The following is a 16,928-nucleotide window of genomic DNA, read 5'->3' on the forward strand; positions in this document are numbered from 1 at the left end:
CACAGACCAGCCCCCGGCCCTTGACCTCACTCCTCCAGTGGCATCTGTTCCTCCAGCGACACCACCGGGCCGTGCGGGCTGTGCGGGCTGGGTGCCTCCTTCCCCTTCTCCGTGGACCCACGCGGCCAGGCCAGCGCCTCCCCAGAACCCTGAGCCTGTGCACTGCCACACACAGTGGCCCCTTCTCACTCTCATCCTGATGGACCTCTGACCACCGCCGCCCCCCCCAGCCTGCCACCATCGGAGCCTCCGTGTCCGAGCACCTGCGCCTCCTCCCTGGGGATTCCCTCCCTGGGCCGGGCCGCGCCCTCCCGGACTTAACCCTCCAGGGCCCCTCACCTCACAGCAAAAGCCAGCGCTCTTTCGAGTCCCCAAGACCTTACAAGGGGCAGCCCCTGTGCCCCCTCGCCCCCACCTCTCCCACCCCATCCTCCTTTCTTCACTCCCGCCTCCTTCCCACTCCTAGACCTGAGGGTTCCCTGAACCCTCTCCCGAGGCCTCTGGGCATATCCCTCCTTTACCCCAGTTCTCTGCACAGTGTCTCCTGGCCAGGAGCCCCCAGGACCCCAGTGTAGACGAATAACCCCCGGGTGGATTGTTTCCAAGATGTCCACACAATGCCCTCCAGAGGTGAGGCCCACACGTCTGCCCTGAACGCCCCGGACTCCGGGTTCAGGTGGGAAGAGGCCTCACTGTGGGGAGAAACCTCGGGGAGACTGAGGCCCTGGATGGGAGGGGAGGCCCCCAGAGGGGCCACGGGGAGCTGAGGCCCCCAGGCACAGACACGGGAGGGCAGTTGTGTGGCCTCCTCTCCTCCTGTCCGTGGGTCACCAGGGGGGCCTAGTGGCACGGGAGCAGACACTGGCAGGGTCCCCAATTCCCGACACAGGGTTTCCAGCAAAAAGAAGGTTGTTGGAGGCCACTAAGTTTGGGAAGGTGGCACCATCTGATGTATTCCGCTTGCTGTGTGTTGTCACTGTTTCTTCCAGATCCACTAGCACCACACACGTGTACACACATTCACACTCAAACTCACTCACATTTACACTCGTGTGCACAGTCACATGCATACACTCTCACACTCATATTCACACACTCGCTTGCTCACTCTTACACACCCACTGTCATTTACACACACATTCAACATGCTTGTACACTCTCTTACACACTCACACACTTATAGTCACACTCCCACTCTCACAACTTTCACACATGCTCACACATACACTTGCACACACTCCCAAACACACACACTAGGACTGAAGCTCCAGAGGGCAGGTCTTGGTTCTGACGAGTCCCCAGCACCTAGGACGGATCGAACGCCCACCGAGGAGACGGGAGTGAGGCACGGCGCAGGGCGCTGGGTGCGTAGGGAGCCCAGGGAAGGTGGCCACTGGGACTCCGGTGGCCTCGCGGCCCAGTCAGCCCTCCGCGGCTGTGGGTCTGGGGACGACAGGCCCTCAGGCTCCCTGATGCCAGAAGACGAGGCACCGCCATCCCTCCCGGGCTGAACCTGTGAACCCGACGGCAGGCCTTCATCTGTCTCCTCGGGTCATCTTCTGCTTCTCTGACTCTCAAACGGCCCCTTAATTGGCCATTTGGCCCCTAAATTAGGGGCGATTAGGATCAACCCCCAGCAGCATTTCAGATGGCGGCCAGGGGTCTGAAGCCCCTCCCCGGGGTCCCAGGGTCCTTCGACTTGGTCACATAAAGGTCAGCCCTCTGGCCTGGCATGGGTGCCTGGGCAACCTCTGACCCTCAGCTCTTAAACTCGACCCTGGCGATTCAGCCCTGAGGGCCTGGGTATAAACGGCAGAGCAGGGAGGGCGCGGGGTGTGTGTACAGAGGGCCCTCACGTGCCTCGAGCTGTCAGAACTGCCCGCTGCAGCCAGTGTGCTGCGCACTGTTTCCTTCTGCGCCTCTGCAAACGTCGGCTCCCGGGGTACAGAAACCCGTGTAGACACGCAGCCCAGCCAGAGCCGCAGTGCCGTCTGCCATGGACGTGAGGCTCAGCTGGCAGGAGCCAGGCACTGTCACTGCCAAGTTCCACCTCTCGGCTGCTTGGCCCGGACAAGTCTGCAAACCCCTCCAAGCCTCAGTCTCCTCGTCTCCAAAATGAAGGTGACCCCAGGACCTGCCATGTTGGAGTGTTGCTCTGAGGGTTATATGACAGGATGGTGCATTGTTCTTTCTACACATGGAGAACAGAGAGTCCCAGCTCCTGGGGGGTCTGCAGCCACTGTGTCTCCCCACAGCCACGAGACACACGGGGCTGGAGAGGACTTGCTGAGCTTAGCTGGCTCAGGGAGCTGCCAAGAGCCCCCATCGTTCTGGTGATCCTCGTTTTGGGAGGTCACAGACTCCTTTGAGAATCTGATGCAAGTGATGAGCAGGCTGCCCAGAGAAATGCACCCGCATGCACACACACACACGGGAGTGCACCGTCTTGTGCACAAGTCTGGGCAGGTCTGCCTTGTACAGCTGCTCAGGTTGTGCCCTGCACAAGGGCTTCTCTTGGCTAAAGTCCGGCCTGCCCGCCACCCTGCGCGCCCAGGTGCCGGGCTGCATCTGCCCGGAGTGAGGGCAGCTCTTTCTGACACCTGTCACTGCAGCGGTAGGACACTCCCTCCTCCAGTTCTCCAGCCTCTCATCAGCCCGGGTGGGCTCGGCTCTCTCAGCCCCCAGGGCATACTCCCCACCATTACCCCGACCACCCATTGCTGGATTCATCGTTCTGGGCCTGCCCCACTCGTCAGCCCTCCTTAAGGGTGGCAGGGTCACTTAGCAGCCCCAGTGCAGAGCAGGCGTTGGGCGAATGGAACTCACGCCCTAGCGGCCACGTCCCTGGGGCCTGGCCTGGACAGACAGTCTGGGCCGCCTGCTGGGAGCAAGAGGAGGAGGCATGCATCTGCATCAGGCTCTGCTCTGTCTGGGAGATGGCCTGAGGGCCCAGGGCCTGGCACTAGCTCCCATTCCCCTGACCGCCAATTCAGCATCGAAAGAAGCAGTGTCCAGCCTCTGAGGTGGCGCAGCATAAACACCTGACGCGGCTCTTCAATCCTCGAAACAACCCTATGAAGTCGGGTGTGTTCCACTGGCGTGTCATAGGTCAGCTTGCAGTCAGTCAGCGGTAGAGCCAGGGTGCCAGCCAGCCCCGCATTCAGAGCCCCTCTGCTGTGCCAGCTCAGGGGGAAAAGCCAGGGAAGACGCGTACTCACGGGTCTGCCCTGTACAGCTGTGCATGTTGTGCCCTGCACAAGGGCTCCTCCTGGCTGAAGTCCAGCCTGCCTGCCAAGCTGCATGCCCGGGTGCCAGGCTGCGTCTGCCCAGAGTGAGGGCACCTCCTTCTCAGCTGCACAAAGACACCTTGTGGGCTAGTGGGGGCCGCTGGTCGTGGTAGGAGGGAAGGGGCCTTGGGTCCCAAGCCCCGCTTGGCCGCAGCACAGATACAGCCTCAGATGAGCCACGCTTGCTCTCTGGGCCTCAGTTTCCCCCTCAGAAACACGAGCTTGCGAGGCTCCCCCCCATCCCTTAAACGTCGGGACAGCCAGGATGTAGCAGACAGTAGGTGCCCTGTGAGCACGACATTGGGCACTGAGGCTACCGGTGGAGTCAGGACGCCCTGGGTGTTTCTGTGCACAACGGGCAGGCAGGCAGGTGCTAGCGGTACGTTTGGGTAACCTCAATCTAAGACGTTCACAAGGCCCGCTCCCAGCGCCGATGCTCCTGGTGGTTTATCGACACCTGGAAGGCGTGCACGGTTGATGTGGGCCCTCTGATGTGTGTGCTCTGAAATCTAAACCCCCTGTGCTGCGGGCCTGAGGAGCCTCGGCTCCAGCCCCCGGGAAGGGGCCCCCTCCATGAGGCTCCCAGTCCGCGCACCCACTCTCAGCATCCTGAGGCGCCTGGAGGCACGGCCGCCCCCCAGTCCCTGAGGTCCCATCCAGCGTACCTTTGCTCCAGGTTCTCTCCCGGGACTGGGTGAGGGCCATCACCCTGTGGAATGCTCACCTCTGAAGGTAACAGCCCCCAGTGAACTGGCCGCATTGTTCCCGGGGCCTCCCAGCTGCCTCCCACCTCAGGGCAATTTATGGGTCACGAACTACCTCGAGGGTGCAATTCCCTGCCCTGGTGCCAATTGGCCCCCAAAGGGCTTTACAACCTGCTTGTAGCAATGAAGAAGGGAACAGGCCCCCGGGATGGCCCTGAAGCCCCCGTGGCCCCGCCATTTGGCCCCCGGGTCCGGGCCAGGCAGGGAATCCCAGGCCCTGCCACCTGGAGCCCCGAGCCCGGCCCAGCCTTGGCGCTTCCCTTCCTCCCGCACAGCTTTGCTGGCAGTGTCCACAGAAGTAAAACCATCCAAGCGCACGGCTGTCCAGAAGGATGGAGCGTGAATCCCACCTCTCCAGGTAACACGATCGACTTCTCTGTGCTTCGGGCTCCTTAGGTGTGAAAAGCGGAGTAATAAACATCACTTCTCAAAATTGTGGTGAGGATTGAATTAGATGACAGATGTCAAGCACTCAGTGAATGGTTATGATTTTATTAACATGAAAGTGGAAATTACCCAGGATCTCACCTTCCAGAGATAAGCTACTATTTGGAGCCTCTCCTTGAAGCCTTTTGCCTTCTTCCATCGTGGAACATCACATACACACTGAAAAGGGCATAGAGGACACAGCACAGTTTCACTAATCGTTTGAAAGCAAAGACCCACAGAACCGAGACCAAGAGACAGACCTGAGCGACACTCTCCCTCTCACCCCCGAGCCCCAGCCCAGCCTCCTCTCTCCGACCTAACCACCGTTCTGACTTCTGCAATAATAATTTCCCTACTTTAACCTGGGCACGCCTCTTAAAGAATGTCATTTAGTTTCTCCATGTGTCTTGCCTTTTCCTGCTTCATTTTGTTCATGAGATTTATTCACGTGGCCAGGTGAACTTGTAGTTCATTCATTTTCCTTTGCTGTATAATATTTCACCGTGTGAATGTGCTAGGATTCCTTTATCCACCGCCCCCTGGAGAGGCATTTGGATGGTTTCCATTTAGGGCCATAGGACAGTAGCTGCTCAGAACGATACATCATGAGGGGAATGTGGCTGGCAGTGGAAGTGTGGGTCTAACGCACGCAGACCGTCCCCTTCACCAAATGATGTTAACCTGTATTTTTAAGCTGACTTTTGCTCTGCCTCTATGTATAAACGTTTGAGATGGAAAAACAGGGTCAGCATGTGCCTGCACAGATGGAAACCCAGAAGCCTCCCCTATCAACACTTGTATGTACAGAGAATACTTCAGAAAGGAGACATACACCAAAATCTGTTAGCAATAGGACCATGGAGAATAGGGGGTGGGGTGTTACTTTTACATTTCATTCTATACCTTCTCTATTGTTTAATTATGTCACCGTGGGCATGTTGTTTTATCATCAGGTGTCGTTCTGAAGCCTGGTTTTATTAAGTGCTGTGAACTTCTGCAAACGCACCTTCCTATTGACTGGCCTGGCCGCCCACGGTTTGGGTACCAAACCGTGCCCAAGAGTTGAACATGGAGGTTGGTTTCAATTTCCACTATGATGAGCAAGAATATAACACATTTACTCACATATATATTTTTGCACACTTATGTGATCTTTCCCTTTCCTCCAACCAGGTTTTTAAAAAATCATGATAAAAGTACTGCATGGTTTTTAGAGAAAATTTGGGAATTAGAAAAAAAGGAATGAGAGGAAGACGGGCAGAGCCTGCAGTGAGCCCCACGCCCAGAGCTGGTGCATCCTGGCTACTTCCTCCTTCTTCCCATCATGCTGGGTTCGTGTTGGCCCTGAGTTGGAAGCCCCCGTGCATACACTTCTGCATTGAGGGTCTGCGTTGGGGGTCCCGTGGTCTTCCCTCAGCTGCTGCGAACCCGGGCACAGAGAGGTTCCTGAGAAGAAGGCCGTCACCTCACTGCTCTCCTCCAGGTCAGAGACAGGCTGGCGGCTGCGGCATCTCTGACCCGGCCTGAGCCACGCCCTCGCCTCTTGCTTCTTCCTCCCTCCCGTGCACACCTTTCTCCAGCACAGGGAGAGAAGCGGGCGGGGGGCACACAGAGGAAAGGCGGTTTATCCACCCTCCTCGGGAACGTTGGGCTGGCCTGGACCTCGGCTAAGTCCTCCTTTGTCCGGCTTCACGCCACCCCTGACTTCATTCACGCCACAGACTCTTGTGGAGCAGCTACGCTGCGCCGAGTGTGGGGTTAGGGGCTGGAGGAACAGCGGTCTTCGGGGTGGGCGAGGTCCCCGCTCTCACGAGTCACGTGCGGGGGAAGCCTGCTAAGAAAATAGACACACAAATAAAGAAGTCATGTTGTGTTGCGTTGGGGCTAAAAGTTAGGTATTCTGGCTCCTGTGCTCTCCTCCACCCCACCCCTTTGGTTGAACCCCCAGTTTTCTAGGCAGGACTGCCATACTGCATTACCCCAGGGTCTGTGGAGTTGTGCAGTACGCAGCCTATGCCACTGTGTGCAGCGGCCTTGTAGCAGGGCCTCCAACTCACAGAGACCAGGAAGCCAATAAACAAAGCCTCCTAAGGCCTGGGTGTCTGTCCGTTCCATCCTTCCTAGAAGTATCTGCATCATGAAGGAAGCCCTTGGGGGGCAATGCTTAGCCCTCCAGTGGCCTGGTTGGGTTCTGGGAGATACAACTAGAAAATAGCAGCACCCACTGTGTGCCGAGCACTGTGCAGGGTGTTTCCATGCAGCATTTCATTGACTCTTCAAAGCAGCCCTGTTTTACAGACAAGGAAACTGAGGCTCAGAGGCCAGGGCTCATCACAAAGCAAGTCAATGGCACACCCAGGGGCCAGGGCTCTGCCGGCCTCCAAGGAAGCCTACCCCTGAACTATAAAGGGGGTCCCCCTCCTCCCCTTGGAAGAACCACAGGTGGCAGCCCCCAATTTGTTCCCTGCCCATTAACAGCCCCGACCTCTGAACCACACTGGGCGTCAAGGAATTAGAGCGGAGAGATGCCACCTTTTGGGAGCTCACACCCCATTCTTATTTAATTCCGCCCCTCCTCCCTCGGTCCCTCCAAGTGTCAGCTGGCAAACATCTGTCCCGTAAATCAAAGTGCTCGAGGACTCGCCGGGTTTGACGGGTCCCCGAGAATTTCATGGAGCCCTTTGGAGCAGGCACCAGTGTGAGCTGTGAAAGCATTTGAAACGTTAAAAGCCCCCTTCACCAGCACAGAGTGGCCCCGGAGCCTGGCTCCTCAAGGAGGTCACAGCCTCTGGCGGCCGGGCAGCCCAGCGGGTGCGGATTCCATCCCCAGAGGGCAGCTCCTCTGACCCTCTAAGGAACGTCGGGAAGGTTCCGGCTGGAGGAGCCTGAGTAGAAGGCCATTGTGCAGCAGCCCGGGGATTTGTTTGGGAGGAAGGTGACACTGGGGGACGTGTAAGACAGCACTGTCTGCACACCTTTGACCACTGAAGCCGCACGAACGTCCCCACTTGTGGTCACTCGCTGTTGACGCGGCATTTCGGTGACAGATCGGGGTCACTCAACCACGCTGCCGGAATCCTTTGTCTGCTGGCCCCAAGCGAACGTCTGAAAAATATCGTCAACTGAGTTCATGGCTTCTGTGTTGTGATTACAGAAGTGATCCATCTCCAGTGTAGAAAATGTAGGGAAAGGCAGAGGTGTCTAAAAACAGGAAATAAAATGGGTGAAATCTCTCAACTTTTTAAAAATGTACCTCTAGGCAAGCTTTTGTTCTTTTTTTTTTCTTTTACAAAATCAAAATTTTCCTGTGTATTTCGCCGGGTCCTGCTTGTCTTACTCAGCCTTATTTAGTGACAATTTTAGCCGGATGCTCCTCACTGTTTAACCAGCTCCTTCTCATTGCACATTTCCATCTGTTTCAGGCCCAGGGACTCTCCCTGGGGTTTTGCCTGTTGGCAATGTGCCGAGGGTGGAGGGGGACTTTGCAAGCCTGCCAGGTGAGGAGCTAGGCCAATGAGCCCCATCGGCCCCCAGGGTGCCTGGAGCAGAGCCCCTTATGAACCAACCTTGAGAAGCATCCCTGGCCCTCTGCCAAGACGACTCTCTAAGGCCAGCCTCGGGGGCATCTGGGCTTGCTAGCTCTCTCCAAACCACCTCTGCCCAGAGACTGCCGTTATCCCACCACTCACACACACACACACACTCACTCACACTCACACACACACATACACACACACGCACAGAAGTGTGTTCCCGCCTCTGCTGGAGGACTCTCTGGGACCAGCCACCCACTATCCCTCTCTCGGGGCAAGGAAGGAGCTATCTCAGACTGGGGTCAGTGTGCTGTGGTGGGACAAGCGTTGACATGGAGCCTGCTGATGCGGGGCTGATGGGGTGTCCCCAAAAGTTACGTCCATCTGGAACCTGTGGATGTGACCTTGTTTGGTAAAAGGGTCTTGGCAGATGGAATTAAGTTAAGGATCTCAAGGTGAGATCATCCTGGATTATCCAGGTGGGCCCTGAACCCAATGACAGGTGTCCTTCTGAGAGGGAGGCAGGGGGAGATTTGAGACAGAGAAGGGAACAGAGGAGCAGGCCACGCGGAAATGGAGGCAGAGGCTGGAGGGATGCGGCCACAAGCCCAGGAACGCCTGGAGCCAGCATGTGGAAGGAGCCTCCATCAGAGTCTCCTGGAGGAACCAGCCCTGCTGACATCTTGATCTCAGACTTCTGGCCTCCAGACTGTGAGAGAACAGATTTCTGTTGCTTAAACCACCCAGTTTGGGGTCATCTGTTATAGCAGCCACAGGACACTAATGCGGAGTCCAGTGGTTCTGTCTTAAAATCTCAACCCTGCCGCTTAAGAGCTGTGTGGCCTTGGCAGGAACACCCACCCCCTCTGGGGTTGGCGAGAGGGTTTGGGGTCACAGCCTGGCACATAGCAGGTGCCCAGGAAGTGGCCATTGCTGTTCTCACAGAGGCTGATCGTCGGTGGTCCGGGGCAACATAGAGTCAAAGAGGATGGAACGAGAATAACACGTTGCTACCCCTCGGAAACTGGCCTGTGTCCCTCGTGGGTGGGGAGGTCTCTGGGGCCCTTCAGGGGCTGCATGAGGTGCCTCGGCTTTGGCCACCCCCCGGCAACAGACCCCACGTCTGAACGAGGCGGAGAAGCCAGAGCTCGGCCAAGTCTCACCAGGGAGGCTGCATAAACACGTTCGGGGTCATTGGTCCCGAGTTCAAGAGGAACAGAGACCGTGACTCCAACTGTCTCGTGAGGAAGCTTCTAGAAGGAACCCTTAAAACAAACAAAAATCGTGGGAATCAGACGCTGAATACAAGAGAGGAAGCTCTGCCCAGGAGAGCGCAGTTTTCTATGCTGGTGACGTGTCCCCATCATTGCCCGGCCAGCCTCTCTGCAGGGGACACCCCTCTCCCAATACCGACACCTGCAGGGAGTCAGGCAGGGTTGGCTAGCTGAGCCGCTCTTGAATGAGGCTAGACAGGAATGCGCCTTCATTTCTGCCTTCCCATTGCCCTTAGAGAATAAGCCCCAGGCTCTGCTCGCAGACGGAGATGTTGCAACCTTCCTGGAGCGACTACATGGCCGCTGCTGGATCAGGGCTTGAAGTCCTGTCAAAAGATACCAGCACCGAGCTTCCCACAGTGCGGAGAGGCCCGTGCACGGCTAACATCGCCAGGCCACCTCCAAGGCCGGCCTCGGGTGAAGAGGAACCAGCCGCCCGCAGAACTGATTCCTGGCCTCCTGGGGTCACAGCGGCCTGGAGGATATGTTGAAAGCTGTCGACCCCTCCCCAGAAAACATGAGACCCCAGGGGCCTCAGAGGTCCAGATCCACAATCAGAAATTAACTGAGGATGCTCTAGAGTAAGATGGGGGTGAAGTCAAGCCTTGCACAAGGGCCTGTGGGTGGATTCCGTGGGAAAGGCTAAGAATGGGGCAGGGGCTATGGGATTGACAAAAGGGGACAGGGCAGGGGTGCAGAAAGGGTTGGGAGCCCCCTCCACCTCTACTGGTGAGGGCCAGCTGGCCGCCTGTCCCCGTGCCTCAGTCTCCCTGTCCGTAAAATGGGGCTGTGTGGAGATCCAGCACGTGGCCTGGGTCAGGCCGTTGCACACGTGCTACGTCCTGTAGATGGTGGGGAAACAGAAAGGGAGAGGGTGTCACCTGAGAGCCGAGGGGCCATCCTGGGGTGGAGGGCAGAGCTGCAACAACCCCGTGGGGACTGAGTGGTGAGGCAAAGGATGGCCGGCCTGGGAGTCAACTGGCAGAGCCTCCAGGTCCAGAGCAGTCCTGGACGGTGCTTTGGGAAGAGGCCTCTTTTGTCACAGCCTAAGCGCAGCGAGAGGTCTGGGTTAGGGCTAATGGGACTGGCCCTCCAGAGGTGCGCAGCACCCACATTCCAAACCCCTGTAGACCTGGCTCACCTCGGGTCCCCAGGAGCCTCCGGTCACTTCCGGAGCCCCTCCGTTCTCACACCACCCTCTGCAGCCGTGTCTGGTCCCACTTCCTAGATGGGGGAGCCAGGTCAAGTGCCTGTCCCAAGGCACACAGCGGAGCCTTTGGAAGGAATCTCCAACCCCCTTGATCTGTGGTATGTGCAGCCAGAAACCCTAGCCGGAACTGAGCCCAGAGCATCTGTTTAAACGCCTCAAAACCGAAATACCTCTGGTCTCTGCTGACCTGCCGGAAAGGCAGGGCTGGCAGCCTAGAGGGCCGAAGACACCGCTCTCCTCTGTCCTCTCTCCCTCCCTCCCCTCCTTCCCTCCTCTTTCAGTTAACATACATGTAACATGCCAGCTACATGCTGGGCTACGCTGGGCCCTGGCGGGGTAAAGCGGTGACCAAGACCTCCACACCTCCCGCCGTGCAGCTTACAGACGCGAGGCAGAGGGAAATATTAAGCAAATCACATAAATCATCATTTTGTGACAGTTATAGTAATGCCACACGGGAGGCAAGGATCCTTCCCGAGCTTCCATTCACTCATCTGTAAAACGGAGCTAGCACCCCAGAGCAGCTGCTGCCCAAGAGCCACAGATCACACACGCATGCACACACACACACGCGCGCACACACTCGCACACGCACTCGAACTCATGCACACACATATGAAGGTACACACGTATGCAACACACTCATGTGTGCACACACTCCTAACACACGCATTCACACACATGTATGCATGCACACACTCATACACACACATGCACACAGTGAATGCCCGGAGCAGGCACTCAACTAAATGGTGACTATCATCAGTAATAAACAGTGCAGAATGTTCTGCAACGTTGGGCAGAACTTGGATTTCTCAAGATCTCTTTATTCCTAAAAGGGCTGTTCCCTGTGACCTGGGTGTGGGTTTGCTTCTTAGGTCACACACGAGAGCGACCGCTTCAAACTGGGTGCTGACTCCCCGACTTGGAATAAGACTCAACCACCAAGTGTGTAAAAATTATTTCTCGCTAAAAAAAGGTATAACTTATGATGGAAAGGAAGCTGCCAATCCAGAAAAGACTGAGTCACTCTCTACTTGCACGGAGCAGGATGAGGGAAAGAGTGTTCCTGAGGGAATGACGAGACTTCAGGGTCATTCCCCAGGGAACGGCTGCCTCGGAAAATATGTCCTCTGCCTGTGACATCAGGGATGCAACATGACTCCCGTTTATCTAGGAGACACGCCCCAAGAAGATCCAAAATAGCCCCACTTCTCCACGCCCTCCTCGGGGCTGTGCTGTGCCACCGTGGGTTGGCCACGGAGCTGCCTGAGCCTCGGTTTCCTGCTCTGGGAAATGGGGTGATGACAGTAACCGTAACGCGTTCCCGGCGCTCCTGCTGGGCTCCAGCGGGAGCGTGTCTGGGAGCCCAGTGTGTGGGCTGCAAACCACTACGGATGCCCACCACTGGCTCTGCCTGATGAGCCACAGGCCGGTACCAGGCAGGTGGGTTGGGTTTTTTCCCCTCAATTTTTTTATTTTGAAAAATTCCAGGGCCGGCCTCATGGCTTGGTGGTTAAGTGCACGCGCTCCGGTGCTGGAGGCCCGGGGTTCGGATCCCGGGCGCACACCGAGGCACCACTTCTCCGTCCATCCTGAGGCCGAGTCCCACATACAGCAACTAGAAGGATGTGCAGCTATGACATACAACTATCTACTGGGGCTTTGGTGGGAGAAAATAAATAAATAAAATCTTAAAAAAAAAAAAAAGAAAAATTCCAAACCTCCAGAGAAGTCTCAAGAAAGCATAGGAACACCTGTACCCTCTTTACCCGTATTACCAACATTTTGCCACATTTGCGTTCTAGCTTTCTCATACACACGTATTTATTTTTCTCAACCATTTGAAAGTTAATTGTGGATATGACACTTTAATTTCTAAATACTTCGGTGTGAGTCTCCTAAGTGTGAGGACATTCTCTACAGAATCACAGTGCAAGAATCACACCCAGGAACTTTATCCACTGCTCAGGCCGTTAACCAATGGTAAGTCCATATTCAAACTTCCCAAGGGTCCCAGGAATGTCCTTTATACTTTCTTTTCACGTGTTTTTTTTTTTTTTTTTTTATTGAGGTGAAATTCACATAACATAAAATTAGCCATTTTAAAGGGTAAAATTCAGTGTGGCATTTGGTACACTCACAACCACCACTTTTATCAAGTTGCAAACATTTCCACCACCCCAAGATGAAACTCCTTACCCGTCAAGAGTCAGTCCCCACTTCCCTTTCCCCCAGCCCCCCAGTGGCCAATCTGCTTGGGCAGGTGTTTTTAATCAGGAACTTTCAGAGTGTGGGGTTTTCTTTTTTAAAAGACTTGATTACAAATCAAATGTCACACTGGGCCTTGGGGTGGGGGGCAGAGGATGCTGCTACAAGAGTGTGTTCTCCTGCCGTTTCTGCTGCCCATAAGGGGCTTCGAGGAAATCATTCGAAGGTCCCGTCCAACGCCAGGATTCTGAGTCCACCCATTTCCAATGACATGGAATAACACGTCCAACGCCCACATAAGCTTAGCCACCGGGAATATCTGTCCTACCTGATGGTCTCTGCCCAGGCCTGGGGGGCAGCAGGGCTGGTGGGAAGAGTTCTGTCCTGAGCCCCCAGCTCCCTGGGGGACCTCATTCAGCTCCTCTCGGAGCCTGCTCACTGTCAGTTACCTTACCCATCAGCGCGGGTCTTTACTGCCAGCCGGCTTTGTGCCTGGTCTCTCACCTGTCAAATGGGTCAACAGCTCGCCCTCAGCACCGTGGCAGGAATTTGGTGAGATAATGGCCTTGCTCACTGCAGACCATTCTCCGGAGCCGAGGTCTCAGGTTGAGCTGAGACGAACAGACGGGATCTGATTCAGGGGGACGTTGCTACCCTTACTCGCCCAACAGTGGTGGTTTCTCTCTCTTCTACTGACTTCTCTCCAAAAGGAATCCCAGGGTCCTCAGGGTCATGGTGAGGATGAGAGGGGTATGGCGGTATCTGGAAGTGGTCCCCGAAGTGTCATTATGGTACTGGGGGCAGTCCCAGGAGAGAGCGTTAGGCTGTGGACTTCCAGAGGCAGTTCTTGTTTATGCTACCCCCGCTGGCCCAAACCATCCTGCAATAGAAATGCCCACCTCAGCCCACGTGGGCCTCCCTGCCTGCGTCTCGGGGTGCCCCAAGCACACCCCTCCAGCCCAGCTGGGAGCCCTGCCTCGGGGTTCCATAGGGCAGGAAGAGAGTCCCATTCATGAGGTCCGACCCATCGGAAGTGCTCAGAAAGGGCTGGCAGGTCGATGAAGAATCAACTCGGTGATGGAAGCCAGGGAAGGGTGGACAGAATGAGCAAGGAAAGGACAAACGGATGAATCCAGTGACTTCACGGCCACATTAACACCTCCTGGTTCCTTTAACGGATCCCTGCATTATTTCCTGACCACCGACCACGTGTCAGCCTCTGCACGAGGCTCCGAGAGGCGGCTGCCAACTGCGCAGACGCACTCTCCACCTACGTGGAGACGTGGCTGGGGGAGACAGAGGGCAGAGCAATAACCGCAGCCGGAAGGCCAGCCAGGTGGGACAGGAGGAGTGGAGCCCACTGACCCGGGGCCGCACTTAGAAGGGGGGCCTCCTGCTGTCTTGCCGGAATCTCCCCAGGGGTTCAGATGACCACTCGGGGCAAACACGTGGGCAGAAACCGGAAGTCAGAGTCCTGGCCCTCACCGAGGATCTGAACTTGGGCGGGCCTCTACTTTCCGAAAGAGAGTCTGTTTTGGTTCTTCCTTCTTTCTTTCTTAAAAAATATAGTGTGGGCCGCCCCGTGGCTTAGCGGTTAAGTGCGTGTGCTCCGCTGCTGGCGGCCCGGGTTCGGACCCGGGCGCGCACCGACGCACCGCTTCTCCAGCCATGCTGAGGCCGCGTCCCACATACAGCAACTGGAAGGATGTGCACCTATGACATACAACTATCTACTGGGGCTTTGGGGGAAAAAAAACCAAAATAAAGTTTAAAAAAAATAAATAGTGTAATGATTAAGAGCTTTACAACTTGAGTTCAGACAGAACAGGGCTCAAATCTGTTGTTTATTAGCTTTGTGACACTGGGCAACGGACAGATTCTGAGTCTCACTTTCCTCATCTTTAAAATGGGTGCTGTGAAAATTAAATGTGATAACAAAGTGCCTAGCACAATTCCTAGCACATCCTGAGGGCTTCATATGCGTCAGGGTGACAGGACGAGGTTGGTAATCGCAGGCCAGAGGTTTCAGTGCTTTCCAATTTCAATATTTTGATTTTACGACTTTTAGTGACATCACTATTAGCACTGTGAATGTTTTCTCATGAAGCTACTTTTTTTTTTTCTTTAACCTGGTGACATTGACAGCATTGCTGCTTTCTTACATGATGTTGCTACACCGACAGGTCAAAATATTTTCCATTGGACACATTTGTGTTTTGATGATGGAGATCAGTGGGAAATAGAATTCACGTACAGAAATCGGTTTGATAGCCATGTTGGCAGGGATTCATGCATCCCTGGAAAAACTGCCAGCTCCTGTCACCACATGTGACAAAGGGCACAACCACACCCAGGCTTCACCTGACAGGGGAGCTCGGCCCTGGGTCTCAGGCCCTGGGGCTGGGGGTCTGAATCAGCAGCAAAAGAGACTTCTGGTCGCAGCTCCTGTGCCACATGGGCGACTGCTGGTGGCTGTGACTTAAACACAGTCTCAGACTCACCCAAAGAAGTCTAGAGGAAGCTGTGCAGCCCTCAGTGTGGACAGAGTGGGGTAGTTTCCTTAATTCCAGGAGAAAGCCGCCACATCCCACCCTGATCCGATGTTCACACGTGGACGGGACCTACCTGGGAAGAGAAACCGTGGGGCCCAGTAATTCCCCGTCCGAGCAGACAGGTGTGAGATGTGTCTTCATGGATGTCCTCCCCTGTGTGATGTAGGAGGGGAGACTGGAAACAATCTAAATGTCCACCAATCGGAGACAGACTGCAGACCCCGTGGTACCCCACTCAGATCTGCCGGATTGAAGGATGCTGCAGAAAGATATTTAATGCCGTGGGAAATGTTTACAGCCAAGTGGGGGAAAGGAGGATACGATTGAAATACTGAGTTTTTTCGTTTTTTGTTTTAAGATACGTACATGCTTTTTAAAAGTCTGAGGAAGAAATTCACCCAAATAGCAACAGTGGCTCATAATGCAGTCATAATATTCTAGGTTTTAAAACTGTCTTCATGTGCTTTTCTGTATTTTTCAAATTTTCAACCAAGAAAAGTACTACTTTTGCAATGAAAATGTTCCAAATCAACTTTATTGAGGCATAATTTAAAATAAAATGCACCCTAATTTTAAGGGCACCATTCAATGAGTTTTGACAAATGTCACTGCCTACTATTCACCACCACAAACAAGAAAAAGAACTTCCCCGTCACCCCAGAAAGCTTCCTCTTGGCCCCTTCCAGTCGGTCCCCACCCCCAACCCCTGACTCAGGCCACCACCGATCAGCTTTTTGTCGCCATAGATTAGATTTGCCTTTTTCTGGAGTTGCCATTATATTTTTAAACAAATAATAAATGTGGCAAAGATAGCCAGAAAGTAGCCCTTAAACAAATAACGATAGCTACCCCATCTATTACACACCTACTTATGCCAGGCAGTCTCTATGTAAACACTGATCTCTCGAGCGATGGATAGAGATATCTTTTCTCCTTCTCACGTTAACCCGTTTGGAGGTTAAAAGCGTACCTTTCGCAGTTTCACAGGTAAGAAAACTGAGGCTCAGAAAAGTCTTCCTTTTCCGCTCTGATGCGGCCTCTGCCAATTTCTGAGCTGGCGGAGTCAAAACGATGATCCTAAGAGGAGAAAAAATGGGCTTTGGTGAAGCACAACGCTTTGGGGGAAATGATGCACGTTCTAGCAGATTCGGGCAAAAATACGGGGCTGAGCCTCCAGCTGTGTGGCTTGCCCCCCCCATCCAAATCTTTACAGTTCTTTCTGTCCCAAGTTTGAAACTGCAGTTCTCGTTTTCTGGTGAAGATTTTTACCAACACCCAGAAGCTTCTGTAATTACAGAGTACTTCTCAACCACGGGGTGGGGGCGGGGGACTTGGGAGGGGTGCAGGGGAGTGCTCACAGAGGTAAAAGGCACATTTGAGATTATAACATAAATTTCTAACCATCCAGTGAAAAGAAAAACGATGCTTTTCATAACGCAAAGACCGGAAGTCAAGCTGAATACGATTTCCTTAGCTGTTGGGATGTGGGTTTGGAAATGATGAAAATCTCATTTGCCACCATCAGAAGGAGCAAACCCCACAAGCTGAGGACGGAGGAGGGCGACCCCAGGAAAAGAGGTTAGGGCAATTAAAAAGATCCCAGCTATCACCAAATCCAGAACAGTCGCCTGCTAAGCCCTTCTGGCCCTCTGGGCCTGAGACCCCTGG

General features: G+C 54.7%; 1 long non-coding RNA gene across 1 annotated transcript; it reads right to left on the reverse strand.

Moving 5' to 3' along the window:
• Window positions 1-12,227: 12,227 nt before the first annotated feature.
• LOC131394732 (uncharacterized) lies at window positions 12,228-16,928 on the reverse strand. Its single transcript, XR_009216228.1, has 3 exons — window positions 16,231-16,928; window positions 15,334-15,519; window positions 12,228-13,588 (listed from the first exon to the last, which is right to left on the reverse strand). It is a non-coding gene; the product is annotated as an uncharacterized LOC131394732 (long non-coding RNA).

This window comes from Diceros bicornis, chromosome 31, assembly GCF_020826845.1.
Source record: "Diceros bicornis minor isolate mBicDic1 chromosome 31, mDicBic1.mat.cur, whole genome shotgun sequence".
NCBI classification, from domain to species: domain Eukaryota; kingdom Metazoa; phylum Chordata; class Mammalia; order Perissodactyla; family Rhinocerotidae; genus Diceros; species Diceros bicornis.